Source organism: Salmo salar, chromosome ssa01 (genome assembly GCF_905237065.1).
Source record: "Salmo salar chromosome ssa01, Ssal_v3.1, whole genome shotgun sequence".
In the NCBI taxonomy this organism is placed as follows: domain Eukaryota; kingdom Metazoa; phylum Chordata; class Actinopteri; order Salmoniformes; family Salmonidae; genus Salmo; species Salmo salar.
This window is the reverse complement of record NC_059442.1, coordinates 120,707,407-120,724,794: the sequence shown is the minus strand read 5'-3', so window position 1 is coordinate 120,724,794 and position 17,388 is coordinate 120,707,407. Positions and strand designations below refer to the sequence as shown.

The window sequence follows — 17,388 nt, the reverse complement described above, 5'->3', positions numbered from 1 at the left end:
ACATAGGATTTCCTTTTTTCCAGGTGGGAAAGGGCAGTGTGGAGTGCGATTGAGATTGTGTCATCTGGGATGACGGTGTTGATGTGAGCCATTACCAGCCTTTCAAAGCACTTCATGGCTACCAACGTGAGTGCTACGGGGCGGTAGTCATTTAGGCAGGTTACCTTCGCTTTCTTGGCACAGGGACTATGTTGGTCTGCTTGAAACATGTCGGTATTACAGACTCGGTCAGGGAGAGGTGAAAATGTCAGTGAAGACACTTGCCAGTTGGTCCGTGCATGCTCTGAGTACACGTCCTGGTAATCCGTCTAGCCCCGCGGCCTCGTGAATGTTGACCTGTTTAAAGTTCTTGCTCACAATGGCTACGGAGAGCGTGATCACACAGTTGTCCGGAACAGCTGGTGCTCTCATGCATGCTTCAGTGTTGCTTTCCTCGAAGTGAGCATAAAAGGCATTTAGCCCATCTGGTAGGCTTGCGTCACAGGCAGCTCGTGGCTGGGTTTCCCTTTGTAGTCCATAATAGCCTTTAGCTCGATGCGGATGCTGCCTGTAATCCATGGCTTCTGGTTGGGATATGTACGTACGGTCACTGTGGGGAGGATGTCATCGATGCACTTATTGATGAAGCCGGTGACTGAGGTGGTGTACTCAAATCCATTGGATGAATTCTGGAACATATTCCAGTCTGCTAGTTAAACAGTCCTGCAGCATAGCACTGCGTCATCTGACCACTTCCGTATTGAGCGAGTCACTGGTACTTCCTGCTTTAATTTTTGCTTGTAAGCAGGAATCAGGAGGATAGAATTATGGTCAGATTTTCCAAATGGATGGCAAGGGAGAGCTTTGCATGCGTCTTTGTGTGTGGAGTAAAGGTGGTCTAGTTTTTTTCCCCCTCTGGTTGCACATGTGACATGCTGGTAGAAATGAGGCCACTAGGAGCGCCGCTTCTGGATGAGCATTTTCTGGTTTGCTTATGGCCTTATACAGCTTGTTGAGTGCGGTCTTAGTGCCAGCGTTGGTTTGTGGTGATAAATATACGGAAAACCCAGCCAACTGCATATTATCCATGTTGTCATTCAGTCACGACTCGGTGAAACATCAGCGATTACAGTTTTTAATGTCCCATTGGTAGGATAGTCTCGAATGGAGCTCATCCAGTTTATTCTCCAGTGATTGCACATTGGCCAATAGAACTGACGGTAGAGGCAGGTTACCCACTCGCTGACTAATTCTCACAAGGCACCCTGATCTGCGCTCCCTGTATCTCCTACTTTTCTACATGCGAATGACGGGGATTTGTATGGAACGCCGTTTGGGTCTTAAAGCACGTGGTCAAAACGCGATATTTTTAATGCTGCGTGTGTAAAGTAAGCAGGTGCAGGCGCTAAATTAACACGTGCAGGCACTAAATTAACGTGTGCAGGTGCTAAATTAATGTGCGCACGCGTTAAATGAACACCTATACGCATCAAATAAGTGCGTGCAAATGTGCTAAATAAACGGCTGCAAGCCGTCCTGCACACGTCAAATTAACGCCAACAGCTGCTAAATATACACCTACACACGCTAACTTAACGGGTTCTTTAATTAATATGCTAATTTTACCAGCCAATTTCCCTAGCTCCTCCTTTCATTAAATTAGTGTACAGTCAGTTTGATGCAACAACACCACAATTGAAGATGGCGAGAAGGAACTTACATATCCGCTGCAAACTTGATGCCCTTCAGTCCACGTTAAGAAGGTTGATTCTTTTTAAATACTATTATTACTTAATCATAAAGTTGATCTGCTAGCTAACACAGAGGACGGATCTGTGTATGACTATGCAGCTATGTTGGAGGCTCAGACACTGAGACAGCAGTGCAAGTAACTTAGGTCTATGTGTCACTAATATTGTAAATCAGATTAGGCCAAGGGAGTATTTTATATTTAGCTAGTATATGTAGAATATGTATATTTTGTTGTAATGAATGCTGGTATTTAAATGGCTGAATTGCTAAATTAGTTACTAGTTCGCTTGATAACGTTCCTTAGCTGCACACCCCGGCCATAGCCACAGTGAACGGCGCCGTCTTGTAATATTTTTACAGCCCTGCTAGTTACATAAAGGTGACTTATTATCGAGGAGTACTGACGTCAAACATGTTTTTGTATTTTTAGGCAAAACAACAACTGAAGATCTAAAACTTCATGCAGGCTGGCAATGCTACCTAGCCTTAGCCGCGCTAGCTCGCGATTAGCATGAAAACATTTACAATGCTCATTATTTGACCTAGGACAACCTAGTAAAAACTTTGCTAATATAATAACATATAACATATCAGCTTTCCAACAGCACAGATATATTTTTGAATACCCTTTGAAATATGAATATTTCATCTAAGCCTATGATGTAGAAATTAACAACTTCAGACATAAACCAGGAACGTTAACGTTAGTACTGTGGCACTGTTTGAACAGGAATCTCAGTCGCATCCATGGTCTGTATTTTCACAAAACTGTCGTCTTGCAGAATGGAAACCATGCAGAGGAGCCTTGAGTGTGCTAGGGGGAGGCTGATAAATGTTTTTTTTTTCACTCTTCGTTCTCCTGCTGCCCATTCTATTTGTTCTTGGTCAACATTTCTATTTATGTCTTGGCTTTAAAATCCAAAATTATAAAAGCATTACTTGGCCACAATTTGTGACAGTTACTATAATTTAAAAGTGTTTTTGGAATGAGGGGGGTGGGCTGTGTCACAAAACATAAAGTAAGCCTAAACACAGTGTATTATTGTCACAGCCAGTTCCACTTACCGGGCTCCTCAGACTTGGAGAGGAGCTAGAGGTGCGCCTTGTTATGCCATCACTCAAGAGCAACTGAGGTTTCTGATGTCCTGTGCTTTCAGTGTGTCTCAGATCGACAGTCAAATGTCGTCTAAGGTCAGTTGTGCTTGGGAGTAATGCTATAAACTACAGACTTTAGATACATGGGTTCCAGTTTCTTACCAATCAAACAATTTAGAATGACTACAATCAAGACGGGACTTTAAAATGACTATGATGATATGACCTTATCCCTGTCCATTGTTCCTTTTTTACCCCAGACACTTCCATCTGTCACATACACTGTTATATTCTGACATTTCAGACTTGGCTCTGGATGAAAAGATTAAGGACTTGGTGGTTGGGAACGACAAACGTGGACCGGAGGCTGTTCGATCACAATTAAGGGCTCTGGGTTCAGAGACGCAGAGTGAGGGACAGCATGCTTCGTGTTAAAAGAGCCATGTCGCAGAGGCTGCATAGAAGGTCATGTCGTGTTGCTGGACCAAACTCGTTATGGCACCTTGATGGAAACCACAAACTGATAAGGTAGATGTATCTTTGTGATTGACACAATTTTCTATATCACTGGTGAGAAGTTGTACATTGTAACATCTCAAATTGTTAATCAACAACTTGTTCATCAACAACTAACAGTTCAGGAAGCAATGGCCCTTGATACCATATGTCACTCGTGGATAATAATTGTTTTATTGTGTTTCTGCTACTTCTGTGATTGATAGAATATCTGCATCATGAAATTAACAAACATGCTTATATTGAGGACATACGGAGGCAAAAACAGTTGGAGCAAAGTATTTGTGCCTAATTGTGAACAACAGGAGAGTCTGTCCTCTTGAGTCATCAAGATAAACGTGCTTATTTTTTCCAATTGAAGTAGATATTGTAATCACACATCTTCCGCTGCAGGAAACAGTCTAGAACAAACACTTGTTGTGGCCTTTAGAGGGCTAATGGAAGAACTTATAGTTGTGATCCGCAGTAGACTGTTCATAAACATTGTTCATAAACATTGTTCCACATTTTGGATGTTAATTTAATATTTGGTCTGCTGCTTTGTTATATACTGCAGGAACCTGATGCAGCATTTAAGTGGTAAAGGAGGATGGTGATGTTTGTGTATTTAATGTGTCTTCAGCTTTTGTATCAACCTGTGCTGTATTTTCTGATTTAGGTGGAGGATAGTCATACATGGTGGCATTGATGGGTTCAGCCGTCTCATTGTTTCTCCGTGCTTCCAGCAACAATCGCAGCAGTACTGTAATGGATTGCTTCATAAATGCTGTCTCCAGATATGGCGTTCCCTCCAGAGTTAGGACGGACCATTGAGGAGAAAACAACACTGTCTGCTTGATGAATGTAATACATATTGAAAATATTATTTAAAAAATAGAGCAACATGCATCCTTAAAACGTCTTCTGGACCTACACATTGATTACATTCTATAGTCTTCTGGACCTACACATTGATTACATTCTATAGTCTTCTGGACCTACACATTGATTACATTCTATAGTGAGTGATGCATGCGGCTACATTTTATTTCTGTAAATCGTTTTCAGAACGCAATCACATTATGTTTGACAGCTTTATTCCTTTCTCCATGTTTTTGAAATGTATAAGCCTTTAAATGACCTTTTACAGACTACTTCTACAAACGAGGCTACACTTGTGGCAGCACCTATTCCTGTGGCCCCCCCATCTTCTGCACCACTTCTTGTGGCCCCCCTCCACCATTCCCTGAGGCTTATCGTCCACCTTCACCACACTCTTCTGTTGATGTTGGTGATGACAATGAGTATGTCATCCCTGTAAACAATTAAATGTCTTGTTATTACAGATGAATTGTGGGAAGTATCTGAGCTTTGTTATTCTGAATGTCTCTTTTAGTGTTGACCTCCAAACACTGCTGAAGTTAATGAGATGCCAACCGAATTAACGTGATGAGGGACAACGTTTATGATTGTGCAATGAGAGGCTTTAAGAGAGCCCGCTTTAATCCGGAGGCAAAAATAGACATGGTTTTTAGGGATGGTGACGGAAAAGGGGCAGCTGATGAGGGTGGTCCCTCAAGAGAATTTCTCTGGCTGCTAATGAGTGCCATCCATTCCTTTGCAATATTTGAGGGACCTGATTGGCAAAAATGCCTTTCTTGCAACTCTCAAGGTGAGTTACACTTTTACACCAACAAAGACACGTTTGTTTATGGCAATATATATGACTTGAGTAAGACATTTGATTTTTGTATGTAATGTGTCCTTTATTTACTGTTTGTCTTCTGTGTGACAGCACTCTATGATGGCGTATACAAGCAGGTGGGCCACATGATTGCTGTCTGTCTAGTACATGGGGGTGTAAAGACACATTTTTTCAGAGGCTATACAGGCAAGTATATGGCCTACAACCTCCTGTGCCAGAAATGAAAGAAATGGTGGAATATAACTTAAGAGAGAAGTTGGAGAAGGTAAGTACTTTATACTGTGATGGATGCTATGTTACTGTTCATTTGCACTAAGTTCGAAAAAAAATATTAGGGTTGTAGATGTTCATGAAGACTTTTCCACATGGATTTGGTTTCCTTTTGTTGGCAGTCAATGTTTTTTAAGGGTAGTGATAATCAGTTTATTTTGCTAATTTTTCCCAAAACACTGTTCAATAAACAAACAATTTAAGATCCAGTTAGCACAAACTGTTGACGAGGCACAGGAAGCGGTCGAGTTGGGTCCAGTGCGATACATTCGTACATTGGAGAGGGATGCCATGGTGGAGTCAGCCACAAAGTTCTACTTAGAAAGCAGGATATGGGATGCTCTTGAGTAGTGAGTCTCAAGTTTAGTTAAATTCTTCAGGGTTAATTCATTGACTTTTTTTACTTTATAGATTCAAAGAGGTCTGGAGTGTCTAGGTCTCCTGCCTTACATGAATAGACACTGAAGCCTCTTCAGAGAGTGTTTCATCTACGCTGAGAAACCTCTTTTGGCCAGACATAGCTTCTCTCTTCAAAGCAGAGTGCTCTCCACATGGTACCAATCAAAGAGCAATAGAGAGAAGAGTCATATGTTTCTGGGGGGACTGGCTTCTGGAGGTGGAAGGTTAGATGCAAAACCATGATCATTGAAGTAACACGGCCCACATCAGTAAAACATCACCTAATCACTCTCACAACTGTGGGACAGCATTTTATAGCCTTATTCTTCCATGGTCCCCCTAAGAATGTAATGGATAAATGAAATCCCAAACTACCTTCACTTAGAGTATTGTGCTCTCCAACAAGTGTTACTTATGGACTTTAATGACCCCCCCTTCCCTTTTTTTCAGGGGGAACACATACCCTTCTCCATGGAGAAGGTTTTCATTTTCACTTCGGGGGTTTCAGCATTCCTAGGCTGGGATTGCCAGTGGAGCCACAGCTACAGTTCTATCTGCTACCACACAGCAAGTGGTACCGGAGCGCCAAGTCTATGTCCAAGAGGCTTCTAAACAGATTCTACCCCCAAGCCATAAGACTACTGAACATCTAATCAAATGGCTACCCAGACTATTTGCTGCTACTATCTATGCATAGTCACTTTAATATCTCTACCTACATATATATATATTAACTTGACTAACCGGTGCCCCCGAACATTCCCTGTACCGGTATCCCCTGTACAGTATATAGCCTCGCTATTGTTATTTTACTGATGCTCTTTAATTATTTACTCTTTTTGTCGTTTTTTTTAAACTGCATTTTTGGTTAAGGGTTTTTAAATAAGCATTTCACTGTTGTATTTGGCGCATGTGACAAATTCAATTTGATTTAAAGAATTCATTTAAGGGGAATTATCCAAAACGTTTATTGCATGACTACCTAGTAAGTTCGGAATACTGCAGCCAATGTTAATTGGTGATGTGTCCCAAAAGAATTGATATTATTAAAGTTTCCGACCGGATTGTCCATCAGCAAAAAAAGTTGTGCAGTGAAAGTTTTCAAAAACATTACAACCAACCAGAATCAATTGGACACAGTAATAAATAATGCAGATTTAATAAATGTATGATTTCTTAGTGGGTAAACTGAGCATTATGCATAGTTAAGTCATGTATGTCAAGGGACTGTTACAATATGTGCAATGTTACCATAAATAAATCCTACCGTAAATATGTACATTTCATTTACATGTGTAATGGCAATAAAAGACACTGTAGTTGGTACATAGGTCGTGGTGGAGCAAGTTTGAGGGTAGTGGAGAAGCACAAGTGGGACTTTGAGTGAAGTAACTGAAGGCAGAAAAGGATATCAGGGTGCCCAGGAACTTGAAGCTGCTGATCATCTCCATGTCAATGTACAGTAGATGGGAGAATGGTCAAGTATCACCATGTACTTTGTTTTGTTTACGCTGAGACTGTTGTCCTATCATCATTATGTCAGGTCCCACAGCTCCTTCATGTACTCATGTGTACCATGGTAGTGTCGGGTCCCACAGCTCCTTCATGTACTCATGTGTACCATGGTAGTGTCGGGTCCCACAGCTCCTTCATGTACTCATGTGTACCATGGTAGTGTCAGGTCCCAGAGCTGCTTCATGTACTCATGTGTACCATGGTAGTGTTGGGTCCCACAGCTCCTTCATGTACTCATGTGTACCATGGTAGTGTCACGTCAATTCTGGGGATACACATTCTTATGATAATGTAAAAAATCGAAATTTGTTATTACAGGATTTACACCCAGAGCCCTGAGTCTGCAAACCAGTTTGTGGGTCAGGATGGCGTTGAAAGCAGAGCTATAAAATAAAATGCACTCTGACGTATGTAAAAATGTATAATTGACATTTGTTGGGACAATAGGCAAACTGGAGTTGTACATTGTGCTACACTATCTATTGTTCCAGTTTTTTTAAATTGATATCGACTGGGCTGCAGTGGAGATGGTAAGAAGCATTGATATCATAGGGACCTAACTTCTAACGTCCTTTCCTGGTACACCCACAGACACTGCAGTCAAATGCCAACCAGCGGCTCTCCGTCCTACAGTGGCTGAAGATGTTTTGCCTGACGTCAAACATTAACAAGAGTGTCAGATTGAAGTGTCTGGAAAAAACGTAAACATAACCATAAGAGCAGATGACTTTGTCATCTTTACTGGCACAGTTTAAAAATGTCTAATTGTAGTCCCTTTCAATTGATTCATTGACTCCAAGAACCATAGATTGTTTGTAGTTCATAACATTAACACAGCTGACAAACGTTGCTTGACTGTAAATTGGGATACATGTTTGAATAACATTGGATATTTGATTGGGCTTAATGTTGTACACCTTGTCATGTTGTGCATGCATGCCAACCAGGTGAGAATCACCAGAATTAATTGATACTTGATGAATCAGGTCTTCTCTGCTGCTTTATCAGCATCCCCCTTGCCCACTCCAAGCTCCTCTTCATGGTTCCCTTCTGCAAGACACAATTGTGGGAAAATAAAGTGGAAGGAATGGGAACCCTATTCCTTTGAAGCAGTACTGTGTATATGCCTGAAGTTATTTTACCCTGATAAGCTTCGAAGGAATATAAATATTCAAAATGTGAACGTACACATTAAAGTCTACTCTGTTCGAAAGCTGACATGTAACGTTAGACGTTAGCAAAGGTTTTACAAGGTTGTCACTAGCCAAATTTGCTTTATGTGAGCTTTTCTGTCTTCATGCTAATCGCGAGCTAGCGCGGCTAACGCTAGCATTTAAATGAAAGCCAGTCAGGCTGAAGAAGTTGCTGACCTTAAGTTGTTGTTTTGCTTAAATACAAGGCTTTGGGCTAAAAACGGAACTCAAAAACATGTCCTGCTTCAGTACTAGCCGATAAGTCACATTTAGGTAGCTTTGAAGGAATATAAATATTCAAAAAGTGAACGTGCACATTAAAGTCTACTCTGTTCGAAAGCTGACATGTAACGTTAGACGTTAGCAAAGGTTTACAAGGTTGTCACTAGCCAAATTTGCAAAATAAAGACAATAGTCCAAAAATCTAGAACTACCAGGATTTTGAGCATCTCCGTTGTCTCATCTATGTATGCCTGGTCCTGCATTCAAGCAACAATCTTGCTAGTATGTAATTTACCTTGATGGTATCAAAAGTCCAATGTGTTTTCGTGGCTGTTATAGTTTACATGTTTTTTCAGCAGGGCTTTTAATAAAACACAACACGGTGCCGTTCACTGCGGCTAGCAGTATGACCAGGCAAAGTTTGAGGCTAACTATATGATATAATATGGCTGGGGTTCGAGGCTACCGACGTTAGCTAAATTAGCTAGCAAGTATCTGACTTAGCTTATGCTAAGCACTGCTGATCCTGGTGCTAGATTAATGTTAGCTGCATTTTATAGCCAGTGATGAGAAACAGATCCTTCCACTGTAAACTAGCTGATAAACCTTACGATTCAGTAACAACAAATTTCAAAGACAAAACCATTACCTTGTAAAGGTTCAAACTCTGCTTGCAGTGGAAAAGGAAGTTCCTTCAAACTGTGAAATCTGGTTGAAAGGAGGAGGGAGGGAAATTGGCTAGTAAAATTAGCATATTAAAGAATGCGTTAAGTTAGCGTGTGTAGGTGTATATTTAGCAGCTGTAGGCGTTAACTTGACGTGTGCAGGACCGCTTGCAGACGTTTATTTAGCACATGTTGAACCACCTGCAAACATATTTGCACATGCTTATTTGACGCGTGTAGGCATTAATTTAGCCCGTGAAGATGTTAATTTAGAGCCTCCACCTGTTTACTTCACACACGTAGCATTAAAAAGATCATGTTTTGACCATGTGCTTTAAGACCCAAACGGCGTTCCATAGATTTGGGCCTTGTCTGGGAGCAACATTATGTCCTTCGCGTCTTAGTCATTAAATAAATAATACATCTTTGTCCAGTTCGAGGTGAGTAATCGCTGTTCTGATATTCAGAAGCTCTTTTCGGTCATCAACATTATGTACAAAATAAGTTACAAACAATGGGAGAAAACACATAAAATAGCACAATTGGTTAGGAGCCCATAAAAAGGCAGCCATCCCCTCCGGCGCCATTGATACATTGCTTTTTCACAGTAAACAAATTAACAGATATTCAGCATGTTTATAGGGAACAGCATTCCCTATGGCACTTACACAAATTACTGATGATTGGTTGAGAGAAATGTATTATAAAAAAAATTGTTGGTGCAGATTTTGACATTATCGATCATAATCTGCTGCTTAAAAACGTGTTATGGCTTTACATCCACTGCTATATTGTGGATAGAGAGTTACCTGTCTAACAGAACACAGAGGGTGTTCTTTAATGGAAGCCTCTCCAACATAATCCAGGTAGAGTCAGGCATTCCCCTGGGCAGCTGTCTAGGCTCCTTACTTTTTAAAATCTTTAGTAGTGACCTGCGACTGGCTCTGAGTATAGCCTGTGTGTCTATGTATGCTGATGACTCAACATTATACACGTCAACTACCACAGCAAGTTAAAAAAAACTGCAATGCTTAACAAAGAGCTGCAGTCAGTTTCAGAATGGGTGGCAAGAAATAAGTTATTCCTAAATAATTCAAACACTAAAAGCATTGTATTTGAGACAAATCATTCACTAAACCTTAAACCTCAACTAAATCTTGTAATGAATAATATGAAAATTGAGCAAGTTGAGTACACTAAACTGTTTGGAGTAACCCTGGACAATAAACTGTCATGGTCAAAACATATTAATGCAACAGTAGCTAAGATGAGCAGAGGTCTGTCCATAATAAAGCGCTTCTCTGCCTTCTTAACAACTCTATCAACAAGGCAGGTCCTACAGGCCCTAGTTTTGTCGCACCTGGACTACTGTTCAGTTGTGTAGTTAGGTGCCACAAAGAGGGATGTATGAAAATTACATTTGGCCCAGGGCAGCAAGGCTGGCCCAGGGCAGCAAGGCTGGCCCTATATGTACACAGAGAGCTAATATTAATAATATGCCTGTCAATTTCTCCTGGCTCAAAGTGGAGGAGAGCTTGACTTCATCACTACTTGTATTTGTGAGAGGTATTGACATGTTGAATACACCGAGCTGTCTGTTTGAAATACTAGCACACAGCTCAGACACCCATGCCTACCCCACAAGACATGCCGCAATAGGTCTCTTCACAGTCCCCAAGTCCAGAACAGACTATGGGAGGCACACAGTACTACATACAGCCATGACTACATTGAACTCTATTCCACATCAAGTAACTCAAGCCGTAAAATAAGACTTAAAAATCAGATAAAGACCCACCTTATGGAACAGTGGGGGCTGTGAAGAGACAGACAGGCAAGTATACAAGTATGTTTGTGGTGTCATGACTGTCCTGATCAGGTCAGGGTACAGGAGACCACCACCCTACAGATTATCTCCCAAACCCCCAACAGATGAGGAGAGATCTAGGGGTCTGAAGATGTGGGGGGTTTTATGACACCTCACGCCCATAATAAACCTTAGGCCACTGAGAAATTCCTTTGTCCTCTCACTATGGAGAACTGGCCTCAGAACATTAAAACATGCAATAAAGGGACTTTGGAACAATGGTTTCCGTCAGCCACAATGGTGGTCATGACGAGAGGTGGAATATGAAAATGTATGTAACTTTTGAATTGTTATTAAAGGTTAAGAGATGACGTTATTATGAAAACATTGTACCTTTAAGAGTTTTCCCAGTATATGCCTGATGTTTATACATTGTACGTTGTGTGGAAAATATCCAAATCAAAGAGAATGTTTTGGTAAAGATGAGATGTGAAGGTAGGGTCTAAAATAGGATTTTAGTCAAATCTAGGCCTTGCCCCTTAACTTGGTCCGCCCAGAGAATTGCACTAAAGGCGGTTACGCCCACTTCTGACCCTAGGGTATAAGACAGGAGAGTGAAGAATTAACATAGGAGTCTAATTGACCCCAAGCTGCAGCGAAGGTCTAACAAAGTCAACGAACCCCAAAACGAAACACAAGGTTGAAGACAAAGAAATATTTTTCTACACGAGCTACGGACGAGTAGCTGTGTCTAAGCGGGTGAATTCAAGCCGAACCACCCAGCCTCCACTCTCCATTGAATCGTGGTATATACACCGTTCGAGCCCGAAGCTGTGAGCTCTGAGCTACAGAGCTGTCTGTCCTCAGAAGACCCCTTTCAGATCAAGGGCGAGGGATCAGACCACTTAGCCAAGAAGGACACTGACATCGTGAGGACAACCAGAGAGTTGCGCCGGAGAAGTGCGTCATTGAGAAGCCTAAACGACACACGCGGAGCTTCCCACCTGAGACCTCCAACACGTAATTACATCATTATATTCTGACCCATAAGAGCGGCAGTTCGGGGCAAGGCTAGGTTTAAATAAGCATGGCTGACAAATGAACCCAAATGTATATTTCTCTCGTGTACTTTCTTGGTTTCTCTCTCTTTTAAATCCCCATTTTGGGTAACATGCGCCATAGTGTGTTGGCCCGTTATACTAAGTCCTAATCAATAGCTAGACTGTGTTTTGTGTATGTGTATTTTTATAATCATTTTAGCTTGCTAGTAAATAAATAATCAACTAAGATTGGTGTGGTAAACTCATTGGTGAAGCCCGGGTCCATGCAGATTCCCGGATTATGCGACGCTCAGAATGAGACTGTAGAGGAAATTGATTAATTTAGCGACTGTTGTAAAATCGATATTCTGATATCCTTTGAGTTAATTTGGGAAATAGAAACTCAATCAAAATACTGTTCCCATGGTGCCCCAGGTTGATGAGTTAACAATTGCTTGATTCATTGCTTAATTCATTTAATCACGCAATTATAAACCGTTAATCATTCGATGAGCAACAGTCGTCACATTAACTAATACAACGTCACGACAGTGGTAATGGAAGAAGTTGTGGTTGTGGTCACTAGTTGTGGTTCAGCAGTTTGGTGGTCAGTAGATGTGTGGTTGTGGTCTGTAGTTGTAGTCTGTATTTGTGCTGTTGTGGTCAGTAGTTGTGTGGTTAGTAGTTGTGTGGTCAGTAGTTGTGGTGTTATGGTGAGTAGTATTGGTCAGTAGTGGTCAGTAGTTTTGTTAAGTATGTGTATGGTTCAGTACTTGTTTTGTTGTGGTCAGTAGTTGTGGTCATTAGTGTTCAGTAGTTGTGTGTTTGTGTTCAGTAGTTGCTGTCAGTAGATATGGTCTCTAGTTGTGTTATGGTCAGTGGTTGGTTTTGGTCAGTAGTTGTGTGGTTCAATAGTTGTGTGGTCAGTAGTTATGTGGTCCAATAGTTGTGTGGTCAGTAGGTGTGTAGTTCAATAGTTGTGGTCACTAGTTGTGGTCAGTAGTTGTGTGGTCAGTAGTTAGTTGGTTGTGGTCACTAGTTGTGTGCTTGTGGTTAGTAATTGTGGCCAGTAGTTGTGTGGTTGCGGTCATTAGTTGTGTGGTTCAGTAGTTGTGTGATTCAGCAGTTGTGGTCAGTAGTTGTGGTCAGTTCAGTAGTTGTGTGGTCAGTAGTTAGGTGGTTGTGGTCACTAGTTGTGTGCTTGTGGTTAGTAATTGTGGCCAATAGTTGTGTGGTTGCGGTCATTAGTTGTGTGGTTCAGTAGTTGTGTGATTCAGCAGTTGTGGTCAGTAGTTGTGGTCAGTTCAGTAGTTGTGGTCAGTAGGTGTGGTCAGTAGTGGTTAGTAGTTTTGGTTCAGTAGGTGTGGTCAGTAAGTGTGATGTTGTGGTCAGTAGTTGTGGTCAGTAATTGTGTGGTTGCGGTCAGGATTTGTGTTCAGTAATTGTTGTCAGTAGTTATGGTTTCTAGTTGTGGTCAATAGTTGTCTGGTGAGTAGTTGGTTGGTTGTGGTCAGTAGTTGTGTGGTTGTGGTCAGAAATTATAGTCGGTAGTTTTGTGCTTTTGGTCAGTGGTTCTGTCAGTAGTTTCGGTAAGTAGGTATGTGGTTGAGTAGTTGTGGTCAGTAGTTTAGGTCAGTTGTTTTGTGGTCAGTTGTTGTGGTTCAGTAGTTTAGGTCAGTTGTTTTGTGGTCAGTTGTTGTGGTTCAGTAGTTTTGGTCAGTGGTTTTGTGGTCAGTTGTTGTGGTTCAGTAGTTTTGGTCAGTGGTTTTGTGGTTGTGGTCAGGAATTGTGGTCAGTAGTTGTGTGGTTGTGGTCAGTAATTGTGGTCAGTAGTTGTGGTCAGTAATTGTGGATGGATCCCAGTCTGTTCAGGGCTGTGGGATATGGGGGATCGGGGGTGGTCTGCCAGGCATTGGGATGACAACCCAACTAGGGATGAGGAAGGCTTTTAGCGGGTGGAATAGTAGGGACCAATTGGAGGTTTACTTAGTAGCAATGCAAATATCATGGCACAGCTACAGTGAGGGAAAAAAGTATTTGATCCCCTGCTGATTTTGTACGTTTGCCCACTGACAAAGAAATGATCAGTCTATAATTTTAATGGTAGGTTTATTTGAACAGTGAGAGACAGAATAACAACAAGAAAATCCAGAAAAATGCATTTAAAAAATGTTATAAAATTATTTGCATTTTAATGAGGGAAATAAGTATTTGACCCCTCTGCAAAACATGACTTAGTACTTGGTGGCAAAACCCTTGTTGGCAATCACAGAGGTCAGACGTTTCTTGTAGTTGGCCACCAGGTTTGCACACATCTCAGGAGGGATTTTGTCCCACTCCTCTTTGCAGATCTTCTCCAAGTCATTAAGGTTTCGAGGCTGACGTTTGGCAACTCGAACCTTCAGCTCCCTCCACAGATTTTCTATGGGATTAAGGTCTGGAGACTGGCTAGGCCACTCCAGGACCTTAATGTGCTTCTTCTTGAGCCACTCCTTTGTTGCCTTGGCCATGTGTTTTGGGTCATTGTCATGCTGTAATACCCATCCACGACCCATTTTCAATGCCCTGCCTGAGGGAAGGAGGTTCTCACCCAAGATTTGATGGTACATGGCCCCGCCCATCGTCCCTTTGATGCGGTGAAGTTGTCCTGTCCCCTTAGCAGAAAAACACCCCCAAAGCATAATGTTTCCACCTCCATGTTTGACGGTGGGGATGGTGTTCTTGGGGTCATAGGCAGCATTCCTCCTCCTCCAAACACGCCGAGTTGAGTTGATGCCAAAGAGCTCCATTTTGGTCTCATCTGACCACAACACTTTCACCAGTTGTCCTCTGAATCATTCAGATGTTCATTGGCAAACTTCAGACGGGCATGTATATGTGCTTTCTTGAGCAGGGGGACCTTGCGGGCGCTGCAGGATTTCAGTCCTTCACGGCGTAATGTGTTACCAATTGTTTTCTTGGTGACTATGGTCCCAGCTGCCTTGAGATCATTGACAAGATCCTCCCGTGTAGTTCTGGGCTGATTCCTCACCCTTCTCATGATCATTGCAACCTCACAGGGTGAGATCTTGCATAGAGCCCCAGGCCGAGGGAGATTGACAGTTCTTTTCTGTTTCTTCCATTTGCGAATAATCGCACCAACTGTTGTCACCTTCTCACCAAGCTGCTTGGCGATGGTCTTGTAGCCCATTCCAGCCTTGTGTAGGTCTACAATCCTGTCCCTGACATCCTTGGAGAGATCTTTGGTCTTGGCCATGGTGGAGAGTTTGGAATCGGATTGATTGATTGCTTCTGTGGACAGGTATCTTTTATATAGGTAACAAACTGAGATTAGGAACACTCCCTTTAAGAGTGTGCTCCTAATCTCAGCTCGTTACCTGTATAAAAGACACTTGGGATCCAGAAATCTTTCTGATTGAGAGGGGGTCAAATACTTATTTCCCTCATTAAAATGCAAATCAATTCATAACATTTTTGACATGCGTTTTTCTGGATTTTTTTGTTGTTATTCTGTCTCTCACTGTTCAAATAAACCTACCATTAAAATTATAGAATGATCATTTCTTTGTCAGTGGGCAAACGTACAAAATTAGCAGGGGATCAAATACTTTTTTCACTCACTGTATATAGACACTCAATCATCATGTTACTTTTTAATGGTACGTTTACAAACATATATTTTCATAAATAGAATTTAAAGTTGTGTCTCATTATGGTAATTGGTGAAATAAGTATAGCCAGTTACAATTGTAATGGTCTAGCAGATAATAACAGAAGACGATCAGTATTTGCCTTGTTAAAAGACAAGGAATATAATATCTATTGATTACAGGAAACCCTTTCAACAATTTTAGATGTTTTAGAAGTTTTGTGGAAAAAGAACTGGGGGGGCGAAATATATTTCTCCCATGGGCAAAGAAATTCAAAAGTGTTGATGGTTTTAATTAACAGTAATTTTGATCCAAATGTGCAAATTGTCCAAACAGATTATCAAGGTAAATGGATTATTTTAAATATGTTATTGGACAATAAACAGATATGGCTTATTAACCTATACGGTCCAAATAATGATGATCCAAGCTTCTTTGAAAATATATATAAGAATTGATCAACTCTACCAGCAACACTAGACTCTTATTATGGTGGGAGATTTTAATACGGTCTTAAGTACCTCTATGGACCGGAAAGGAAATCACACTACAAACTATCACCCCCAGGCACTTAAGGAAATCATGAATGTCATGGATATATTGGAATTAGTGGACATATGGAGACTTAAATACCCTGACCTAGTGAGATATACATGGCGGAGGCTTAATCAAGCTAGTCGTCTTGACTACTTTCTTATGCCATTCTCTCTGGCACCAAAAGTTTAAAAAGTGTTGATAGGGGACAGAATGCGGTCGGATCATCACATAATTGGCATATATATTACTCTTACAGAATTTCCACGTGGGCGAGGATATTGGAAATTTAATCAAAGCCTACTTTATGATAAATTGTTTAGAACTAAGACAGAAGAATTTATAACTGACTTTTTCAGACATAACATGGGTACAGCAGATCCCCTTATTGTATGGGACACTTTTAAGTGTGCCTTTTAGAGGCCATGCAATTCAGTACTCATCTATAAAACAAAAGCAATTTAGATCAAAAGAGTCCATATTAACAAAGGAAATTGAAGGACTAACAGTACAGTTAGATAGCAATAAAAACGGTACCAGAGGCACAGAATAAGTTAGAGGAAAAACAAAAAGAAATGGAGGAACTTATTCAAGAAAGATCCAGTGTAATATATTATAAAAATAAAGCGAACTGGATGGAATATGGGGAAAAATGCACCAAATTCTTTTTCAATCTTCAATATAGAAATGCTACCAAAAAAATGTATTAAAACTTGTTACGCATGATTTACCAAATTATATTTTGAAAGAGGAAGTAAAGTACTTTAAGAATATGTTTTCGTTTCAGGCTCCTCCATCTCCACTAACTGAAACTAATTGTATGTTTTTTTTCCCCAATAATAATGTAAAATTAACATCTGTACAGAAAGACTCATGTGAAGGCCAAATTACAGAGGAGGAACTGCTTGATGCAATTGGGGCCTTTAAGGATGGCAAAACTCCAGGGCTGGATGGCATACCAGTGGAAGTATACAAAACGTTTTTTGATATACTCAAAGGACCATTATTAGCATGTTTTAACCACTCCTATATAAACGGTAGATTATCAGACACGCAACAAGAAGGTC

General features: G+C 41.0%; 2 long non-coding RNA genes across 6 annotated transcripts; one reads left to right on the top strand and one right to left on the bottom strand.

Annotated features, from left to right (window-relative positions):
• Positions 1-1,379: 1,379 nt before the first annotated feature.
• On the top strand, positions 1,380-6,974 carry LOC106560645 (uncharacterized). 5 transcript variants are annotated; one of them, XR_006756971.1, is made up of 9 exons: positions 1,383-1,742; positions 2,783-2,922; positions 3,131-3,354; positions 4,001-4,185; positions 4,472-4,625; positions 4,718-4,993; positions 5,117-5,291; positions 5,708-5,919; positions 6,146-6,974. It is a non-coding gene; the product is annotated as an uncharacterized lncRNA (long non-coding RNA). The 5 variants fall into 5 exon arrangements; XR_001318639.2 differs by having other exon boundaries at positions 1,380-1,742; positions 5,117-5,919; XR_001318641.2 differs by having other exon boundaries at positions 1,388-1,742; positions 5,708-6,974.
• On the bottom strand, positions 6,839-9,754 carry LOC106560657 (uncharacterized). Its single transcript, XR_001318644.2, has 2 exons — positions 9,275-9,754; positions 6,839-8,260 (listed from the first exon to the last, which is right to left on the bottom strand). It is a non-coding gene; the product is annotated as an uncharacterized lncRNA (long non-coding RNA).
• Between the last annotated feature and the right edge of the window lie 7,634 nt (positions 9,755-17,388).